Source organism: Ovis aries, chromosome 3, assembly GCF_016772045.2.
Source record: "Ovis aries strain OAR_USU_Benz2616 breed Rambouillet chromosome 3, ARS-UI_Ramb_v3.0, whole genome shotgun sequence".
Taxonomy (NCBI): domain Eukaryota; kingdom Metazoa; phylum Chordata; class Mammalia; order Artiodactyla; family Bovidae; genus Ovis; species Ovis aries.
In genome coordinates this window covers 225,032,051-225,053,098 of record NC_056056.1, presented here as the reverse complement: position 1 = coordinate 225,053,098, position 21,048 = coordinate 225,032,051, and the positions used below count along the sequence as shown (strand labels likewise).

The window sequence follows — 21,048 nt, the reverse complement described above, 5'->3', positions numbered from 1 at the left end:
CTGTGTGCGCATCCTCTCGGCCAGCGGCCTTCTCCATGACTCTGCGTGTTTGCTCGGTCCTCACGTCGCTTGCCGCACCTGCGTCACCCTCTCTCTGCTCTCCCGTGCTCCTGCCTGACTCCTCTTCTGACGGTCAGACACAGCCACGCGCTCTGCTGTCTGTGCCGGGTTGGACTCGCAGGGGCCAGCCGGGGCGAGGCTTCGCAGGGAGTCATGTGGGCGGCACCATCCGCGTGTCTGTCTGTTGCTCACGTGGGCTGGTGGGCGGCAGCCAGTCTGTGCGTCGAGCCCCGAGGCCGGTCCGCGTCCCTGGCTGTGGATCTGACCTGCGCTGCGCTTCCCTCCCCCCCCCCCACCCCCGCCCCCCATCATCAGCAGTGAAGCCCCCCGAGGAACTGTAAATAGCTTCCGACTCCCAGCAGGAGACCACGTTGGTGGTCCTGCCGCTCAGCTGCCCAGACGTGTGGTGGGAGGCTGGGGCGCTCCGTAGGCCCCTGGTCACCACCTGCAGCTTCTCTGTGCTGACCAGGTCCTTGGGGAAGATGTGACCTTTGGCCCCTGAGCTTCCTGGGATCCTGCCAGGTGGGCGGTTCACCCCTCCAGGTGCAAAGAAGGTTCTTCTGGGACCACCTCCCTGGAGCCCTTGTCCACCCGCTGGTGGGACGCTGTTTGTTAGTTGCTCAGTCGTGTCCGACTCTTTGTGACCCCGTGGACTGCAGCCCGCCAGGCTCCTTTGTCGATGGGATTCTCCAGGCAAGACTACTGGAGTGGGCACCCAGCTTCTGTACAGATTTTGCTGGTGGGCTGGCGGGTTCCTGTCTCACCAAGGAATTGTGTCCTTAAAGAAAATGTTCTCAGCGCAGCCCCTCTGATGAGGCCTGTGGCTGCAGGAAGCCAGTCTGTGGGGTGGGCCAGCCTGCACGTGGAGGCACGCACAAACCTGTCCTGGGCTCCCCTGCCCATCCCCCATCCTGGAGGAGGGCGTCTGCCTTCCCTGCCCCCTCCTGCTGCAGCCCCATCGCTCCCTAAACCCCGAGCTGAGTGGACGTTCCCCAGACAGCCCAGGGCCTCATCTAATTTTGCAGGGAACAGGGCTCAATTTGAGCAAAGCCATCGGCAAGGAATTCGTACTTTCCCCATAAACCTGCGGCCCTGGCAGATGTCAATACGGGTGGGATGGAGGTGCCATTCAGACTCCAGGTCCATTTAGATGAAAATGTCTAATCAGAGAAACACCGGGGGCTTAGGCGAGATGGACCGCACAATTCCAAAACAATTTATCTTGGAAATTAACTCCGAGGAAAAGTTTACCCAGGGGGCTGGAGCTTTAAGTTTTGTTTTCAATTTATTACAACCCCAAGGCCTCGCTTCCCACCAGCGCCGGGGTTAGCGGAGCTCTGGGGTCGCAGCTCTGGGGTCAGAACAGCTCCGGGCAGAACCTCTGATTTGGGCTGCTCCACGTGGGGGCCCTTCCCGCACATCCCAGGCTCTGCCGTCCCTGGAGATATATCACCAATTCTGTGGCTCTCAAGCCCTGGGAGCTCGCCCTCTGGGTCCCCATGCGCCTCCAGGCTTGTCCTCCGTCCCTCTCCCGCCTGGAGCCCCCTGCACCTGCTGCATCCGTGCCCCATCCTTGCGGTGGCTCTCGGCCCGGACTGTGACATTCAGGCCTTCCCCCTGCCCAGAGCTCGGCCAGTGGCTGCATAGCCCGGGGCAGTCAGGGGCCAGTTCTGGAGCCAGGCTGCTGCTGGAGGGCTGTGTGGCCTCGGGCAAGTCGCTGCCCCTCTCTATGCTGATCAGAGATCAGAGGGGCTGGGAACAGTCTGCTCAGGAGCTGTGGGAGGACGGGGTGCTTACATTCAGTGCAGGCTGTTCGGAACATGGAGACATGGGGAACGCACAGCTGCAGACCCCAGCCAGACGCCCTAGGGGGCTTACGCCCAGGCCGGGGGAGGGGGTGGGCAGGGGGCAGAGGTCCAGAGGGGGGCACGGGCCTGGAGTCTGCTCGCCTCGCAGTGGGGGGCTGGGGACGCCCTGTCCCCGGGGGGTGAGGAGACCCCACAGAGCTTCCGGAAGCTGGGCGGGGGGTCTGGTGCCTGGGCGCCTCCCACTCCTGCAGGTCCAGTGAAATATGAGCTCGGCCTGTGAACTTGGAACCACTCTGGTTGGGAATTGTGTTTCTTGATAAACAGGAAAATGAAGAAATTTTCAAACCACTAGAGATTCAAATAAATTCTCAGTAGGTAATAAATGGAGCCATTAGGGAAATTGAAAGTGGATTTGCTCCCTGAGACCGGTGCCACCTGTTTTAACCTCTGAATGTTTATTTTCCCCGTTTCCAGGTGTCTGAGCCCCTGGTGCCTGGGCGGGGGTTGGGCCACCCAGTTGGGGGACCCCTGCAGGGGGGGGAATGCCAGGAAGGGAAGCTGCTGAGGTCCTGCAGGGACACACCCTGGGCTCACGGACACTGTGAAACGGGACAGGGCTCCTGCCTGGACGGGGCGGCTCTGGGTGTCGTGGGGTCTGTCGGGAGCTCCCCTCCCCTGCTCTGTATGTTGACTGCGGGCAGAGCCCCTGAAGGGCAGGGGCCACGGGGCACAGGCCCGGCCCTGGGTGGACACACTCCACGGTCAGCTTTCCTCCTGGGGCCGGTCAGGGTGAGGGTCTCCGAGGGGCCCAGTCTCTTGAGGGGTGTGGATGCAGAATCTGTCAGGCAGAAAGTGGGTGGGCCCTGGAGTTGACCTGGAACTCTGTGCGGGGCTACAGGGGGCTAGACCACTGACAGGGGTCTCCATGGTGGAGTGGGGGCTTCCAGGGCCCGGGCGAGTCCTCTGGGACAGCGGATGGGCGTCTGGTCCCCCCGACATCCTCTGCTTTCTGTGAGGACAGCGAGCAGGTGGCGGGTCCCGCCTGTGTCCGCTTCCCACGTTCCAGGTCAGACTGCTGTCAGGAAGCTCGGCATCGCTCCACCGGAGGGCACGTTTGGGGATGGGGGCAGGATGTGGGGAGCCTGTGCCTTCCTGGCCGACCTCAGCCTCGCTTACTCGCAAGGGGACTCGGGGGCTCTGTTCGTGGTCCTCATATGTGAGTGGGAGCTGTGCCTGCGGTCCCCCAGCTGGCCCCCTCCTGCGGGACCCCCGGCCGCGGGTCAGTGGTGGTCTGCGTTTGCTGGTCTGGGCATGCGATGAGCTGGGCGGGGGGCGTGTTTCAGCAAGGTGGCGGAGCCAGGGTGGTCCCCCTCTGACTGGAAGCAGCCGAACGTGGGGGTCCCAGGGCCTTGGGGGCACCTCCGGGCTGTGAGCCCCCCAGGCCAGCTGGGAGCTCACCTCTGAGCCTGAAATCGGCCGTCAGCTGAGCCGCTCTTCAGACAGTGAAAACCACGTTCTGCTAGATAAAAGCTCTCACTCAAAGAGTCTCCTCCTTACAGATGATTCCGGTGGATTCCGAGCGCTTCGTGCTGTTTCCTGACCGAGGCGGGCCGCCGCCCTGCCGTGTGGGCAGAGGCTCCGGCCCCGGGACCCGCGACCCGGCCGAGGGGCTGCACCGCCAGCAGGTGGCGCTGTGTCCCCGCGTTGCCGCCCTGACTTTGCTTTCCGTCTTGCGCAAGGATCTGCGGAGCCTGCTGTTGATCCCAGGATCGGGGCTCCTGAGTGAAGGCCGGGCAAACCCTCCTGGCCTCCGCACAGGGGCGGCGGCTGAGGCTCTGCCCGGCCAGTCCTGAGGGGACACCAGCCCGGACACGTCTGCAAGAGCCGGAGCTGCTCGGGGACCAGGGCGCGGAAAGGTGTTGGGGGCCCGTGGGCCTTCCAAGTGGACGGACGCCCCCAGCCCATGGCCCCACCTGCGCCCGGAGCCGGACCCCCGCTTTGGTCCTGGACGTGTGGGCACGAAACTGTCACTGGGGGCAAAGCCCTCAGGCCCTGCTCTGAACCTCACCTGTCTGTCTGCAGGAGGGAAGCGTGCTTGGCACCGCCCCCCCACCCCACCCCAACGGCATATTTCCCTGGATTATCTTCCAGGGCTGCTCATTCCAAGGACACTGGGCTTGAGGAGCAAAGAGCTGCGCCCCGGAGGCCGCTTCCCCGGGGCGGTCCGTGGGGAGGTTGGAGGCGGCGGCGGGGCCTCCGGAGCCCTGGTCGTGGGGCCAGTGCTGTTTCTAGGCGCTCAGCCCAGGTGAGCGGCTGCCTGTCTCAGAGCCTCAGGGAAACACAGGGTCTGGGCGCCTGGGGAGACCCAGGCTGGTCCCTTGTCAGCCGAGGGTCAGTGGCTTCAGGACACTGGGCAGGGAGGTTGGAGGTCAAGGAGCTGCCCAGGGCCTCCCGTGGGCCCTGCTGGGCATGGGGAGGGGGCCATGTCCTCACCGGCCTCCTTTCCTAGTGGGGCCTCTGGGAAGAAGTGGGGGTGGGAGTCGTGTCCTGGCCCCTTGGCCCTGGGCTGCTGCCTGGAGGGCCTTAGTGGACGGGGCCCTGCGCGCTCACTGACACGGGGGCTCCCACCCCCTCCTCCCTGCTTGCGGCCCGCCACCCTTGGTCTTGGTTTCCTTCGGGGTCTTTCTCTTTCCTTCTCCCGGCTCTGCGTTTAACAGCATTTCACGTGACTCCACTTCCTCTCCTCTCTTACACATCTTAATGCACTTTTTTTTTTTTTTTTAACCTTTTTGGTGGTTGCTCTAGAGTTTGCAGTGGGCTTTCATGGAATTCTCCAGGCCAAAATCCTGGAGTGGCTGGCCATTCCCTTTTCCAGGGGATCTTCCCAACCCAGGGATCAAGCCCAGGTCTTCCGCATTGCGGGCAGATTCTTTATCAGCTGAGCCGCCAGGGAAGCCCTCCCAGGTGGTACTGGTGGTAAAGGACCTGCCTGCCGATGCAGGACGTGGGTTTGATCCCTGGTTCAGGAAGATGCCCTGGAGGAGGCCATGGCAACCCACTTCAGTATTTTTGCCTGGAGAATTCCATGCCCAGAGGAGCCTGGTGGGCTTCAGGGCATGGGGTCACAAAGAGTCCGACACGACTGAGCAACTTCACGTGCACTGGTGTGCTGGAGTTTGCGATCCACTCCCCGTGAACACAGGCCCAGTCTGCCCAGGGTTCCCCACTTCCTGGGGCTGCAGGCACCTTGTCGTGGGATGTCCCCAGGCCCCGCTTGCGCCTGAGCCATCTGCCTCACCTACCGTTAGCATCCAACGCGCGGCTGCTGCTGTCGTGCTTTTGGACAATAGCGTTCGCTCAGTCGAGGACTAGAAGAGGACGAGAGTTAATGTCACTTCCATCCGTTCTCGGTCGTGTCTCCCTGTTGCAACTGAGGTCTGGGACTCTTGTCCTTTCAGTGGGACCCCGACTGTGCTGGACGGATGGTGAAGTGTGGGGAGGGGGCTCCTGGCAGTCCTGGCCCCTGGGGAGCGCTTGCCCTGGGCTGTGACCTTTGCCTCTGCATCTGGCTGCTTCCCCCCTTGACCTGGGAGGGAGGTCCAGAGCGCGCTGGAGAGGGGAGGTCAGGAGATGGGAAGGGTTTTAAGCCGGGGGTTGGTGGGGGTGGGACGGAGGGCACTGCTGCTGTTGTTTAGCCGGTCAGTCGTGTCCGACTCTTTGTGGCCTCAGGGACGGCAGCACGCCAGGCCTCCCTGTCCCCCACCATCTCTCGGAGCTTACTCACACTCACGTCCATTGCACTGGACGTGCCAGCCAGTCGTCTCATCCTCTGTCTCCCCTCCTCCTCCCACCCTCAGTCTCTCCCAGTATCGGGGTCTTTTGACTCTCCGCATAAGAAGGGCATGCTGGACTATAATTCGGGTGGCTGTGAGCCCCACATCCACGGGGATTTGGTCAACCTCAGCAAGGGACTTTCTGATCTGAGGAAGGGAAGATGGGCTGGACTGTGTGAGAGTGATTATCTGGGCTGGTCCCCACGGCGCAGTCATGGAGAGAAGCTGGAGCCACAGCGGCCGTGCTGAGACATTAAAGAGCTGGAGGAGACTTTCATAAAGCCTGGGGTGGGAGTGGAGTCCAGAAGTCACAGAGGAGACGGCAGATTTAGCTTCTGAAGAGCAGCAGGGTCCCTCCCTGGGGCCCGAAGGGGCGGGCACTGCCCCCGCCCACCCCTCTGAGTGGTCTCTGCTCCCAGCCAGGGCCGGGGCGGCCCAGGCCTCCACGCTCCCTGAGGGCGGGCATGGATCTGTGTGTGGGGGGCCGCTGCCCAGGGAGGGGTGGTCGCGGCTCTCTCTGTTGCTTGCCTGGGGGTGGGGGGCAGCCTCATCCCAGTTCTCCCCGGGCCCCAGAGACCACCGTGCCTGTTGGAGCTTGTGGCGGAGCTGGGGGCTGGCTGGGCAGTGCTCACTGGACCTGCAGGATGAGCCTTCCCTCTGCCCTGTGACTGGGCCTCCCCACCTCTATAGGACGGGTCCCGTGGCAGGGGCCACGCGCAGACCCGCGCCACTGAGGCCAGACCCCTGGTGCAGCGGGAGCTGGGGGCGGGCCCGAGAGCCAGAGTGCAGACCCCCGGGTGGGGCTCAGAGCCTGGCGAGGGGCGGGGCGGGGCCGGCACCTGCCTGGACCGTGCCCATCCTCTCTTGGAGTGCAGCTCCCGGGGGGGTGCTCCTCAGACCTCTGGAGCCTGTCCGGGGTCACCTGTGCCCCGATCAGGCCCCCATCACAGGGAACCGGTGCAGGGAACTCAGGGACACGCAGGGGCCGGGACGGATGGCGGGTTAGCCCGGAGGAGAGGGCCACGCAGGGCGGGAGGCGGAGCCCTTGGGCCGTGAAGGAGGGGCCTTCCGTCCATGCCGAGGCTGTGCACGCCGCCACCAGGGACAGACCGGACGAACCCCCGTGGTGCGGGTGGCAGAGCTGTGGATGTCAGGCGTGACCAGAGGCAGCCAAGACAGATGATGCGGGGTGGGGAGGGGGGGACACACCTGCCCCAGGAGGCATCAGTGCAGCGAGACTCCAGCTGATCTTGGGAATTACAGGCGACCCCCTATTCCTGGCGGGCTTCAGCCTCCTCTCTTCTCTGTGACACCTCTGTGGGAAGGCCAGAGTGTGTTCCACAGCCTGGGCTGAAGCTGGGAATGGCCGAGGCTGCACCCATGGGCGGAGCCCCTGACCCAGCCTGGCCGTCTCCCAGAGGAGTGACTGGAGGGCGAGGGGACGTGAGAGCTGAGGTGGGTCTTGGCGCTTCTGCTTTCAGTCCCCAGAATTGCACTGAGAATATCCTGTGTGCGATCGAGGGGGCCAGGAGGGGAGACCCACACAACCTAGGACAGGGACCTCCCTCCAAAGGGGGCGACCAGAGCAGGGTCCTGGGAAGAGGCCAGGAAGAGGTCAGACAGGCAGAGCCGGGTGTGCAGAGGTCGGGTGTGTAGAGGTCAGGCGGGCAGAGGTCAGGTATGCAGAGTTCAGGTGGGCAGAGGTTAGGCAGGCAGAGGTCGGGTGTGCAGAGGTCAGGTGGGCAGAGGTCAGGTGGGCAGAGGTCAGGTATGCAAAGGTCAGGCAGGCAGAAGTCAGGCGGGCAGAGGTCAGGTGGGCAGAGGTCAGGTGGGCAGAGGTCAGGTGGGCAGAGGTCAGGTATGCAGAGGTCGGTCGTGCAGAGGTCAGGTGGGCAGAGGTCAGGCGGGCAGAGGTCAGGTATGCAGAGGTCAGGTGGGCAGAGGTCAGGTATGCAGAGGTCGGTCGTGCAGAGGTCAGGTGGGCAGAGGTCAGGCAGGCAGAGGTTGGTCGTGCAGAGGTTGGTCGTGCAGAGGTCAGATTTACAACTTGAGCCATCACGCCACTGCTAGAGTGATGTCCTCTCTTCTCTGTGATTCCTCCTCGGAAAGGCCAGACTGTGTCCCACAGCCTGGGCTAAGCTGGCAATGGCCAAGGCTACACCCACGGACGGAGCCCCTGACCCAGGAAGAGGACGATGGTCTCTGATGGGGTGGCATGGAACGTAATTCCTACAAAAGCCCACATTGGTCCTGAGATGCCACGGCCCCTTTCCCTCCCCAGCTTTCCTAGAGCATGGAGCTCTCACAACCTTTCCGATCCATCAAATGGGGCTTGAGATGCAATGACTTATTTATGAATGAAATTGGAGGTGGCGCATTAATAAATTATGTGAATCCATTTTTCTAAGAATATGACGGAAGAATTAGTTGATGTATTAGAAATGCTATGATTTTTATATTGTGATTATTTGTTCCTTTAAAGCAGGATTCATTTTCAATAGCTCAAAAATTGTCTAATTGACCACTTTGTTTACATTAAGAGATTGCCTTAAAAGTGGGGGAGGGTCTTCTCCTCCGGAGTTAATGGCAACAGTGAAAAGTTCTTTAGGAGTCCTCATTTATCAAGGAGGCGATTTCTGCTTATTGATAAACGGGCGTTGCAGGCCGTGAGCCGGAAGCAGATGCGGTGTGCGCGTCTACACTGGGTGCCTGAGGCCAGGACTCAGATCTGCTCCCAGGACGAGGTTAGTCTCTGGGGAAAATTCCAGACAACCAGAGGCCCAAACAGCTCTGAGGGGCCTCTGCTGGCTTCCTGGGGTTTCCTGGCCACAGCTGGGCATGTGGCTGGGAGACCTGGGGCCAGGGCCTGCTCACCACCTGCCTATGGCCCAGGGCGGCTGCTGGCCATGGGGCAAGGGGCACCGTCCACCCTGCCCGCTGGCAGACCCAGACCCTGAGCGGTGGGGCAGGGAAGCCCCTCCTTCAGAGCCTGAGGGCGGCCTCTGGTGGACACCCGCCACGTGACCGCTCCTGGGGCATCTGCTCTGTGTGCCTGCAAGGCACTGGGCTGCTCCTCCGGGGACACGTGAGGTGCGGAGGGGACACACTTGCCTGCCCACCCTCGGCCTCTCGCGGGAGATGAGCCCTGCGGAGCTGCCAGCGACTCGGGCTGGGGGGCAGCTTCTTCTCCGACTTGTCTCCAGACAGCCGGCCGCACTCAGCCCGCCTGGGGCTCAGGCCTCAGAGGTGCTCGGGAGTCGCTCACGGTGGTGATGACCGGGTGTGACCCCGGGGAGCTGTGATGCCAGTCTTCAGCGGAGCACCGGCGGGTCAGGTGTGGGGAGGAGGGAGCCCGTGTGTTGGATGAGCGTCCCTGGGGCTGCACCTCCCTCTGTGTCTGATGACTGAGCAGCGGTGGAGGGGGTTCCAGACAGTCTGAGGGCACAGCCTCATGTTGGGAGTTGGATGCAGGAGGCGGGCCGGGCGCCAGGGTGTGGGGACAGCGACCTTCCCGGAGCGCCCGGCTCCCCGGGAGAAGGTGAGGGTGGGCGTGGGACGCAGGCTCTGGGGTAGGGAGTCTGGTCCGCGTGGGGACAGGGCCCTGGGGGTGGGCGTCATACACACAGCACGTGCCGTCCCCGCTGCAGGCCTCGTGCTGAGCAGGGGGCACTGGTCCCCCTGGAGTCGAAGGTCTGTGGGTGCGCCGAGGGGAGACGGGGTCGGGGCGCGTCCGGGGAGGAGGGTGACAGGGACTAGGGGAGCCTGGGGTGCGTGTGCCACGGGCTCCCCGGCCTCCTTGCTTTGTCTCAGGCGCGCCCCTCCCCCGGCCTGGGCTCTGCCTGCTGTGGCGCCCCGTGAGTCAGGCCTCTGTGGCCCAGATGCTCAGCCCCTGGCCTTGGTCTCCTGCCGCTTTCGATCTATGCTTTGACCTTTTTCCGCCGCAGCTGGAACGCCCCCAGGCTGTCGCCCCGGGATGTCCTGCAGGTCTGGCCCCCTCAGCTGTGTCCACAGGGCCTGGACCCGCTGTGGGCATCTGCTGTGGGGTGTCATCCCATTCTGGGGGGGCTCCTGCCCTGTGGCCGGGCCTCCCCCCTGCTGGAGACCCCGCCGGCCAGCACGTGGTCTGGACCGCCCTCCTGACCTCCACGTGGTGCCGAGCATCTCTGGGGCCTGTCGTCTCTGTTGAGTGTTACCCGAGGAGTCAAGGAGCGTGGGGGCGGCTCTCCGGAGATGCGGCCACGGGAATCCTGGTTCACAGACCGACCCTGAGAGGTTAGGGAGCGTCTTCCTGGGCTGTCTTTTTAGAAGAAAGTCTGCTTGTGAAACGGGATCAGGCTGTGCTCTGGGAAGAATCCCAGGGCCGTCCCCTTCCTCCCGGTCTCTGGCTGTGGCAGTTTCTCTGGATTCTGTCTCTGTGAGATCCGTCCCTCTCACTCTGCCCTGGGGCCGTGACCTCCTTTCCTTCACGTCCCTAACGCGGAGGCAACCAGGAGACGGCGCAGGGGGCTGTTAGGCGTCTCCGGTCCACTGTGCCCATCAGCCCCAGAGGCTGGATTTGGTCCTTCCAGTCCAGCCCTGAGAAGGGCCGTCACAGGCACACACTCGGTCAGCGCATCCCCCACGGGGGTGAAGTGGACTCCAGCACAGACCCCGACTCCTCGCAAGGCTGCAGGACGAGCAGCCTTGTCTACGCGGCCGGAGTCCACACGGAGGTCCGGCAGGGAGGCTGGGGTGTGCAGCGGAGCTCTGGTTCCCTGTCCCTGTGGGGGTCGGGCGGACTCTGGACGGGCTGTCAAAACACTCCCTGAGCGTCCAGCTTGTGTCTCAGACCACGGTGTTGGCACCAAAAGGTCCTCGTGTGGGGGATGGCTGGTCCTCACCTGTCCTGTTCCTTTGGGGTTGCTGCAACAAAGCACCATAAACCAGGCGGCTTGTGGGAAAAGACGCTTACTTCTCAGGGTCTGGAGGCTTGGAAGCCCAAGTTCCGGCTGCCGCGGACCCCGGTCTGGCGAGGGCCTGGCTCTGAGACGGCGGTCTTCCTGCTGCGCCCCCGCGTGGCTGCTGGTGTCTCCACGTGACAAGGGGACGAATCGTGGCCACGAGGGCCTCGTCCTCATGACCTCATCACCCCCGCACCCCCCCTCCCGGGACTGTACCCCACCCTGGGGACGCAGGTTTCACCACGTGATTCCGGGCACGGTTCACCCTTTTCCTCCCTTTTTTCCCGGATGAGACACCTGTGTTTTGGGGAAGGTTCCTCCATCGAGCCTGTGGTTCCTGACCTCAGATTTCGGGCTCCCCATCGCTGCCAGGGTCACCTTTGTGCTAAGGACGGAGCTCAAATTCAGAATGAGCACGCGATCAGGCTGGCGGTGTTTCTGCTGCCCTTGAAAGTTCTGTGGGGAGAAGTCTGTGTGGTGAGACGTTGGCGGACTCGCCCAGGCCGACACTGTAATGAATATACCTTGACTTTGACGTATCCCTTATTTTAGAACCTGCCTTTATTATAGAGCTGAAAAATGCTCATTATAGAGGGTTTGGAAAACATTGAAATACACAGAGAAGAAACTTGGAAATAAATCAACCAGAACATAGTTGCCCAGAGACAATTCTTGTTAATTTTTTTTGATGTATTTCTTACGAAAGTTATGTCTTCCCAAGACTGCTATGTAAAGACGCAGGGATCACGTCCCAGGCCTACTCCTGCCTGAAAATAGGACAGTTGATTCCTAATTAATGGCTCTTTCCATCTCGTTAGTGATGAATTCTAGCCACACTTGAACGTGTGGACTGTGTGTCGCTTCCTTCCTTCCGTTTTTGTGTTAAATTAGTGACGCATGAGGTCCTTTCTCTCTTCCGTCACCTCCCGCTTGAGACAGACAGGCAGCGGGCTTGCCATGCGTCCGTGGGCCCGCAGGCTGGAGTCTGAATGAGAGGGCGGGCTGTTGGCCACTGCGGAGATGGGGGCCCTGGGCAGAGCTGGGCCAGGGATAGGTGAGCGTCTGGCCGCTCTGCTCCGGGCCCAGGAGCAGCCCACCCGGCATGTCGGCTCTGAGGCCCCTCTCCAGCCCCCTCCGCATGGTCCCCCGAGACTCTCAGGGCCCAGGCCTCTGGGGGGCTGGTCTCGGGCCGCGTGGGCGTGTGTCTGGCTGTGATGGCCCTGCCCTTCCCCTCCTGGGACAGAGCTGCACGGACTGGCCGTGATCACTGGTGTGCTCACATCTGCTCGACTTGGGGAAGCACAGAGGACGGCGGGTTGTGGCGGCTTCAGTCAGCACCCTTCCTGAGGGAGGGCCTGCACTCCAGCTCGGGGTCCCTGGAGGCCAGCTCACACGGACCGTGGGAGGTATTTGGACAAACACTGTCCTGTCCACGATCACAACTGCCCGAAAGGTGGCCCCATGAGGCCTGGGGCCAGGCTCCCGGTGAAACAGCCAACCGCCCCTGATTCCACTGGAACCTACTTGATCCCCCCTGACCTGTGGGTGGGGCCTGCAGGTTCTCTGAGCCCCGGTCTGGGGAGGGGGCAGCTGGCCCGTGGCCCTCCCAGGGCCCGTGTCCCTGCAGGTGACAGGCCCTGTCCTGAAGGAGCCAGGTGGGTGGGGGGCGGTGCTCTGTCTGGACGTGGGATCCACTGCTCTCCCCTCTAGGAGCCCGCCTTGGAGGTGACGGGTAGACGGCGTGGCCTGTGGGCTACCAGGAGTGAGAGAGCTGCTCAGGCCCCCATGCCCAGCCAGTGCCTGGCACTTGTGTTTTCACAGAAGCAGCAGACAACCAGATAGGGACTGTTTTCAGCTCTGTGAGCCGGGGGATCCCTGTCTGAATTCTTGGCCACTGCAGCCCCAAAGCCGCCAGGAAGACAGATGAATGGTGTGGCTGAGACCAATGCAACTTTCCTCCCCCAACAGCAGCAGCTGGGCGCAGTTTACTCACCCTGCTCTAAAGCTGTGCACCAGTGCACAGCCAGGCCATGCTGTGCAACAAACAGGCCCCATCCCGGTGCAGCCCTGGCAGTTCTCTGGGCAGCCCCTGCCTTGGGAGGGGCTCTGTCCACCTGAGGGCCTGGGGAAGGGGGGCCGGAGGAGCAGCTTGGTGTCGGCATCGGGAGCTCCTGGTCCAGGGGGATCTGCCGAGCGTGGGTGGATGGGAGTGAGGCCTCTCTGGGAGCAGCCTCGAGGGGGCTGGGCATGATGTCACTATTTTCTGCTTCAGCTCCACACGTGGGTGTGTGCCGAAGACAGACCATGAGCACCCAGGGAGAGAGGGTGACCCCGTACTGCCCTGAGAGTGAGCAGCTGCCTCTCCGGGTCCCGGGATGTGTCCGTGCAGCACAGCCCCTGGGTGACCATTTCCCTGGACGGCTCCTTGGCCAGGATGCCATCATCCGAGCGTACTGCAGGACTTCCAGGGCAACAGGGCCCAGCCCGGAATGGCCGGCAGGCCTTGGGCTGCACGAAGGACGTGCCGATGACGGGAGTCTGAGTCTGCGTTAGCGTTGCGTTCTGAAGACATGGGTGCTTCCCCCACATGGCTTATGAAATGCACATTTAATTACATTGAGAGCAGCTCCTGTTTATAGAGGCGCGTGATCTATTTGTTTACATCTTGTTTGGCTCCTGCACAGAATTGTCAGTGTGTCCCTTAGGAACCATGGAAGAGCATCCCTGTCAGCGGAGTTATTAACGCGTCGTGCACAGAAGGCTCCCCGGGAACGACGCGGATGAGCCTGCAGTTATGAACGCGTTGTCCACAGAAGCCTCCCTGGGAACAACCCAGATGAACCTGCAGTTATGAACTCACCGTCCACAGAAGCCTCCCTGGGAACGACGCGGATGAGCCTGCAGGTATGAACGCGTAGTCCACAGAAGTCTCCCCGGGAACGATGTGGGATGAGCCTGCACGGGGCTGGGCGCTGCCGTTGGGGGGCCTCACGCTGGTCTGGAGGCACGGTCCCACCTGGTCCCGCCCGCGTCCACACGGTTTCCCGACGCCCAGCAGCTCGCTGCCCTCTTCTGCACGTCCTGCCCTGAGCGGGCTCATCTCTCACAGCAGCTTTCACAGAATTGGCCACTGTCGTGGACGAGGAGGTGGTTCTGTGGTTACACGCTGTGTTGCCTGAAAGGAAGGCGGGTCTGAGCACACACCCACCACGCACGTGGGGTCAGGGCGGGTGAGGTGTGGCAGACGCGCGGTTGCAGACCCCAGCTGGCGACGGGGGTGACGCTGCTTGGCGCTTGATGCTTCTTGTCTGCGGCACCGAAGTTTCTGCACCGTTCTGAGGGTTCCTCTCTGAGGCCAGTTCAAGATGCCAGCAGGGGCGGTGGCTGAGGCATTTCTGACCTAAAGACAAGTGCCCTGAAGTGTTGACAGCTGGGGCCAGGCCGCCGAGGCCGCTTAAGAAATTAAAGTGTGTTTACATTTCATGAGTTTTAACACGGCTGCCCTTGTGGCCTCTGGAGACCAGTTCACTTACCGCTTCCCAGGGTCCTCAGACAAGCAGCTCTGGCTGTCTTCCTGCGAACACTCGTCCACTGTGGGGATAGCCGAGGGGTACCTCTGGCCCGTGGCCAAGCATCCAACCCAGCCAGTGGTGAGAGTCACCCTCTCGAGAATGAAGGTGAGGTCCTGCGGGCTCTACAGAGAAACAGAACCGACAGACCCCTGCAGGGCCTGGCTGCAGCAGGGAGCGAGGCTGTGGGTCCCGGGGCCAGCGGTCGGGCGGTGGGGACCCAGGCGTGTAGGTAGGCTGTCCAGGCTGAGTACCAGGGCAGGTGGCGATGCGTCCCTGCTCAGGACAGGCAGGCGGCGAGCAGGCTCCCTTCCGTTCTGCTCAGGCCTGCGGGGGACAGATGAGGCCCGCACCCTGGGGTGGGGGGGACAGTCTTCCTCACGGTGGCCACCGACTCACGTGTGATCTCGTCCAGGAACCACCCTAGACACGGCCAGGCGTCCCGTGTGCCTGCCGCCCGTCGGGCTGACACACAGCCCTTCCTGCAGTGACCCTGTGTCCGCTTGCAGAATGCCCAGCGCTGCCGCGGACACACCGCAGCTGGTAGGACACGGGACGCAGGATTTGAAGCACGGCCCCTCGGACTGGGGACACACCCCCGCTGACCAGGAGGCCTCGATCTACGGAGAGCAGAAGGCGGGGTGGCCCTGAGCCACTGCCCCGCCCTGCAGGCCCCCCAGGAAGCTGCAGAGCAGCTGTGGCCGGGCTGGAGTCAGGGAGCCCTGGGGCCCGTGGCGCTCCTCCATCTTCCCGGGTGAGCTGAGGGAAGGCGGCCTTCATCCTCACGTCTTCCCCCCGCGCTTGCCGAAATACGCAGGCCCCTGGAGCCGGTCCTGCAGGCAGCACGGTGCGGGGCTGAACAGAGGGCAGGTCGTGCCTGGTCTCAGGCGCCCGCTGTCCACTCACAGTTACGACAACAGTTCACCAAGAGGGCGAGGCTGACGTCCGTCCTGGAGGCGGCAGCACTGGACGCTCGGGTCGGTCAGCCCTGGCCACGACCCCTGACCTGCCTTCGACCCCCCTTTCCCTGGAATAAGAGGAAAGAACTCTCTGGAATAAGAGGAAAGAACCCCAGTGGACGCCTTGTCCTCAGACGCCCACCCCCCCACCGCAAATTCTACTTTTCCTCCGGGACCTGGGTCCCTGCAGGTGAGTCTCTTGGCTTCTTGGTTCTGAGTTTTTCTTCCCCTGCTAAGCCCTGTGCTCATGGGGGTCTCGACGCTGCCCGGGGGTCGGCAGCTCAGCCAAGGAAGAGTCCGGTCAGCGGCTGCGGCCCAGACAGAGCCACACAGGCAGAGACCGGGCCTGCCCGCTGCCCGGCTGCGGGAGGGGTCTCCCTGGCAGGCCACGCTGCTGCCTGCAGGCCGTGTGTCCCAGGGGCCCCAAGGCGCTGCAGGCCCCGAGGAACTTATTTATCTGAGCGCAGTTGTGCAATAAAGTATTTAAATGGCCGTAGAGTTCTTCATATTTTATTTTTTCCTCTTGGAGCTTATGACAAATAACTTGGATTTCATGAAATATATATTTTAAACGTCTTTACCCACCAAAAAGGCAATTCCCTCGCATGTTAATTAGATTGGAGAGATGAAATTGGAGGCACAAAAGCATATTTATAATGTGCTTTATTAATCATCGGCTGTTTCCAAGAAAATAATCACGTCGGACAAATGATAATATTTTGCTCTTATAACTGCGTCTCCGCATTTATTCAAAACTCTCAGGGCTTCCCATTTGCCTTCAATTAATTATTCTTCTTCGAAAGACTGGTCGGTTTCCCTTTTTGGGGATGTTTTTGCTGTTTTCGCTCCTGGGAAATGCTGCGGGAACCCTGCCTGCGGCAGCTAGGATGCCTGACGCCTCCCATCGCCTCTGGTCCGGGGAGCCCAGTGGGGGGCTGGGCATCCTGACGGGCCTGTGCGCCTCAGTCCACACCACGGCCCTGGGCATCCACCCGGCTCTCACTGAGGGGCGCCCTCCCCGGCCGTGGTCCCTGTTATCTCCGTCACCCTCAAGCCTCAGGGCAAACGTGCAGAGCCCCGCTGGCTCACTGCCGCCCTGGGGGTGACCCCCTCATCACGCGTGGAGACGCTGACCCTCCTCCTCTGTCCAGGAGAGAGCAGGCTCTGGTCATGTGGCGGGACGTGGAGGCAGGGGTGCCCGGGGCCGCTGGGGCCGGCTTTCCTTCCCTCCGTTAGTTCCTCCTGCCCTGAAAGGATGAGTGGTGTGCAGCCTGGGGTCACAGGCCGAGCGGCAGCCCCGTGGGTGATCCACCTGGGAGCCTCGGCCCTCGGCCCGCTCCCGGGAGCCTCCAGGTAGCTCTGCTCGGTGACAGAGCTGGTGGAACTTTCAAAGCTGTGGATTAAGACTGACAGACCTCTGAGCGTAGGCATGGAGGGAGTGGCCGACAGGGCGGGGTGGGGGCAGGTGGGTGGGCGTCCGGGACTCCGGGGGGCTGGCTCAGGCACGATTCTGGGGTCCCTGCCTTCCTGGGGCGTCGGGGCCCTCCCCGGCATTCTGCCTACGGCCCCTGCCCTCGCCCACCCCCTGTGTGCCCGGGGACCAATAACTGCTGTCCAGACAGGCTTCCAGAACAGCAGGCGGACCCCCAGCCTCGCCCCATTGCCTGCCCTGGGCAGGCAGCCTCCATCTCCACCTGGGCCCTTCCTGCCCGGCTTCCTGCCCTGACTGCGGAGCCCGGCCCCCACCCCCCGCAGGGCCCCCGCTGGGCTCCCGCTGGGCCCCTAGAGGGAGACCCTGCGGCCCCACCGAGCCCGCTCCTCCCGCCTGTGCCGCCTCCTCTAGAGCCCGGGGAAGTGACTCTGCTGAACCGTAGTTATGCTCCTCGTGTTTACACCGGCCGGTATGCAGACTGCACACAGCAGCATAAGCAGAACGCGGCATCTCCCGCTCACGAGGAAGCAGCGCTCATAACTACAGCGCTTCAGGGTGACTGCACGCCAATCACCGAGTGAACATGGAGCGATAGCACGGCTCGCTGTGCACTCTGGATCGGAAATCCGCGGCGGTGGGTCTGGGAAACCCACCGCCCACCTAGCACACAGTGTCCCCGGGACTCGGGGCCAGACTCGTATCTCCCCTGCTCTGAAGGCTGCCCGGTCGGGGTCCCCTTGCTTGGCTGTGCCGAGTCCATGGGGGATAAAAACGGGAGCTTCCCACTGAAAGATTCCTGGAAACAGGCCCGAGCACCGGGGGCTCGCGGTGCTTAGTGACTCCTGCAGAGCATCCTTGGGGCAGCGGTGCAGGAGGCCTGGACCGGGGGGACGCAGGCCCTGGGTCGCGGGGTCCGGCGGCTTGCACGCGTCCTTCTTGGAGAGTCCCCGCATTATAGGTGTAAGGCCTGTCTAGTCAAAGCCTTTATTTTTCCATTAGTCAGGCACCAACGTGAGAGCTGGACCGAGGTCTCGAAGGCTAAGCACCGAAGAACTGATGCTTCTGAACTGTGGGTTTGGAGAAGGCTCTTGAGAGTCTCTTGGACTGCAAGGAGATCCAACCAGTCCATCCTAAACGAAATCAGTCCTGAATATTCATTGGAAGGACTGATGTTAAAGCTGAAACCTCAATACTCTGGCCACCTGATGGGAACAGTTGATTCGTTGGAAAAGACCCTGATGCTGGGAAAAACTGAAGGCAGGAGGAGAAGGGGACGACAGAGGATGAGACGGTTCGATGGCATTGCCGACTCGATGGACATGAGTTTGAGCAAATTCTGGGGGACAGTGAAGGACAGGGCAGCCTGCGTGCTGCAGTCCATGGGGTCACAGAGTTGGATACGACTGAGCGACTGACCACCTGGAAACAGACGAGCTTGGCCCTGGTTTACCACGCTGTTTGTGCTTTCTGTTAACGCCCCCATTTCCGTCTTTCCTCTTAGTTTACCAGAACCACTTGCCTCTTTTTGTTACTTGTAACTTCAACAGTCCTGTTACTTCCCTATTTGTTATCTTTAATTAGAAACGCGCTTGTGCTCACGAAGGCACCGTGAGCTGTGCTTCGGGGGCTTCCTCTGCTGCAGACCCTTCGCAGGGCTTGTTAACACACGAAACACGAGCGGGTCACAAAACGTGCCGCAGACACAGGACAAACGTCTCAGGGGCCGCAGGGGTGCAGGGGCAGACCCCCACTGCTGGGATCCGAAGGCTGCTGGAGCATCGCCAAGTCTGTGGGGCCTGAACTGGACGCGGTGTCTCACCCGCTTCCCTCCGTCTGCCCGCCCGGGGCAGCCGCTGCCTGTGTACCTGGGCTCTGAGCACCAGCTCTGCCAGGGATCCTGACCTCGAGGGACCCAGCAACCCCAGACCCCGGATGGGAGGCGTCAGGAGAGGCAGGAGGACAGGGCTCCCCAGCCCCACTTCAGATGACTGCACAGAGCAGAGGGAGAGAGACGCTCAGATGGAAAAGCAGGGATGCCAAACTCAGACAACCCAAGTGACGGAGCCGCCAGGGAAGGGCTTTAAAATCCCTCTCTCCGTCCGCGGGTAGAGACGAGCAGGAACCGGCTAGGAACACTGGAAACACAGCGCTGTCCTGGAAATACGAAACCCACCGCTTCCGTGGAAGGGACTTGCCCGACGGCCCACCCAGCGAGGCGACCTGGTCAGGAGTCCACCCGGAACAGAGCCAAGAGTTCTCAACACGATCAGCTTCACTTCGGCCAGTACAGAAAAAGAAGGAGCTCTCTATCTGATGCTAGAGCTGTATCTGCAGCAAACACGGAGCAGCAAGATGCCTCTGCTGAAACAACGCTTTCCCTTCATTCGGGCTTTTTTTTAGACCCAGGAAAAATCTCAGAAAGGAGGTGACCCTGAGCTGAGGCTCTGAGTGGGTCGGACCGGGACACTGGCACCCGTGGACAACGGCCTGGATGAGGGGGCATGGCCTCCACTTCCGGGTGCCAAGCGTGACATTTGCATTTCATTTGCCGGGCGACTGAATGCTCCGGTCCACGTGGGGGGGCTGGGTTTAGGAGGCTGGCTGGGTTTAGGAGGCTGGCTGGGTTTAGGAGGCTGGCGACCCTGCCTCCCTGGGTTGGTCGAGCTGTAACGGATGTGCGATGCTGTGTGAGTTCCGGGTGCACAATACGTACCGCAGAAGGCTTAGGGCAGAGGGCTGGCTGAGGCCGCCACCTCTGCGCACAGAGACAGCTTTCTGTGCGTCATGAGAACGCCTGAGAGTCACTTCCTTAGCAGCTCCCGAGCATGTAGAGCACTTTTATTAGCTGTCGTCCCCGTGCTGGCCGTCAGGTCCCTAGAACTCGGCCCTGAAGCTCGTTAGAATCTGCTCAGCTGCCCTTCCTCTGCCTCCGGCCGAGCCCGCGCGACCTGGCCCCAGGGCGAGCGGAGGGGTCACTCACATGCCTGCATGCACGGTGCTGGCCCCCTGGCCACCCAGCATCAAGGGCCCCATGGCCTCGTGCTGATGAGCCCCGGGTCCACGGAGCGCTTTCCACAGCGGCGACCCCAGTGGGCTCACGCACTGATGGAGCCACCCCTGCAGCCAGCCCTGGTCACAGGCCAGAGCCGGGATCCGGGGAGCAGCATGCGGCGGTGGCCTGCAGACGGGGCGATGCGGGGTCTGTCACGTCCACGCGCAGCCGTCTGGGGGAGGAACACCCTCCCAATCAGCTGTCACCCGGGAGGCCCCCGGGAGCCACGGGCAGGCCATCCTGCTCTGCCCCCAGGGGACAGGCCATGCGTGTCGGGCCTCCTGCCCACCCGCCCTTGACCCCCCAGCTCCCAGAGCTGCCTCTCTCCCTCTCTCCCTCTCTCTGGCCTCAGTGTGGGGCAGCCCCGCCCGCCCCTGGCTCCTTTCTGCTTCTTTCTGGGGGGTCACAGCGTCCGAGGGTGACAGTGTGGGCTCCAGCATGGATGGACGGGGCTGTGGGCTCGCATCTCGCCAGCTGGACGGAGGCAGGCTGCATCACGGGGTGCGCGGACCCTCGTGTGGGAGACAGAGCCCAGCTACTTCTCGCCTCTGGAATACCCCTTCCCCGGAGACACGTGTCCCCCAGAAGCGGAGTCCCCGCTGGCCACTCGTCTCAGCGCCCCCGTGGATCCTACAAGACCCTGGTGTTCAGGCTGCAACTTCTCACTCGCTGGTCGTTTTGGGCCCTCGCTCGCTGCATGGACATCGTGTCAGTGGTGTGGTCACTGATGCTCCTGGACGCCAAGACATCGGCTCACTGTGTGACCCCAGAAGTGCCCTCGACCCCTGGAAAGACAGGGGTGATTTTAAATGAACGTCCTGCTTTCTGTGGAAAGATCCTCCTGCTTGCTGACTTCTGTCACCATGGATACGCCCAGAAAGCTCCCACGATCGCACGCCTCTGTGTCCATCTCTGTTAATAAGAGAGTCGCTGGAATCCCCAGGTCCGTGTTCTCGCCTGGGACATGGGTCCCCCAGGGCAGCAGCTTCGGATGCCCCGTTCTCCTCTTCTCTGAATGGAGGCCACCCCAGGGGACCTGTGTGCCTCCTCCCTGTGGCGGCTTCATCCTGGAGACCCTGCCGGCACTCAATGGACGGGTGGGCGAGAGCGTGGAGCAATGAATGAGTGAGTGGCTGGGAGAAGCGGGGCGGAGCTTAACCCTACAGGGACTTGGGTCACCAGCACCCGTCATGTCCAGGGCCAGGCCAGGCACCGCCCGCGCTGAGATTCAGGCTGAGTTTTCCCTTCTGGCATTCCATCGCGCCCGCTCCTCCTGGCCCCTCTCCAGAAGGCGCCGTTGCTGAGCTGGGTGTGGTTCCTCTGTAACACTGCCCCCAACGAGGGAAGGGGGGCGAGGGGCCTGGCTCCTAAGAGTCAGCACTGATTTCACAAGCA

General features: G+C 62.3%; 1 long non-coding RNA gene across 3 annotated transcripts; it reads left to right on the top strand.

The window, feature by feature from the left end:
• Nucleotides 1-2,737: 2,737 nt before the first annotated feature.
• Nucleotides 2,738-15,661, top strand: LOC121819250 (uncharacterized). Of its 3 annotated transcripts, none has more exons than XR_006059514.1 (3): nucleotides 2,749-13,545; nucleotides 14,185-14,964; nucleotides 15,119-15,661. It is a non-coding gene; the product is annotated as an uncharacterized LOC121819250 (long non-coding RNA). The 3 variants fall into 3 exon arrangements; XR_006059515.2 differs by having other exon boundaries at nucleotides 2,758-13,545; nucleotides 14,185-14,318; nucleotides 14,720-15,661; XR_006059513.1 differs by having other exon boundaries at nucleotides 2,738-13,545; nucleotides 14,185-15,661.
• Nucleotides 15,662-21,048: the final 5,387 nt, after the last annotated feature.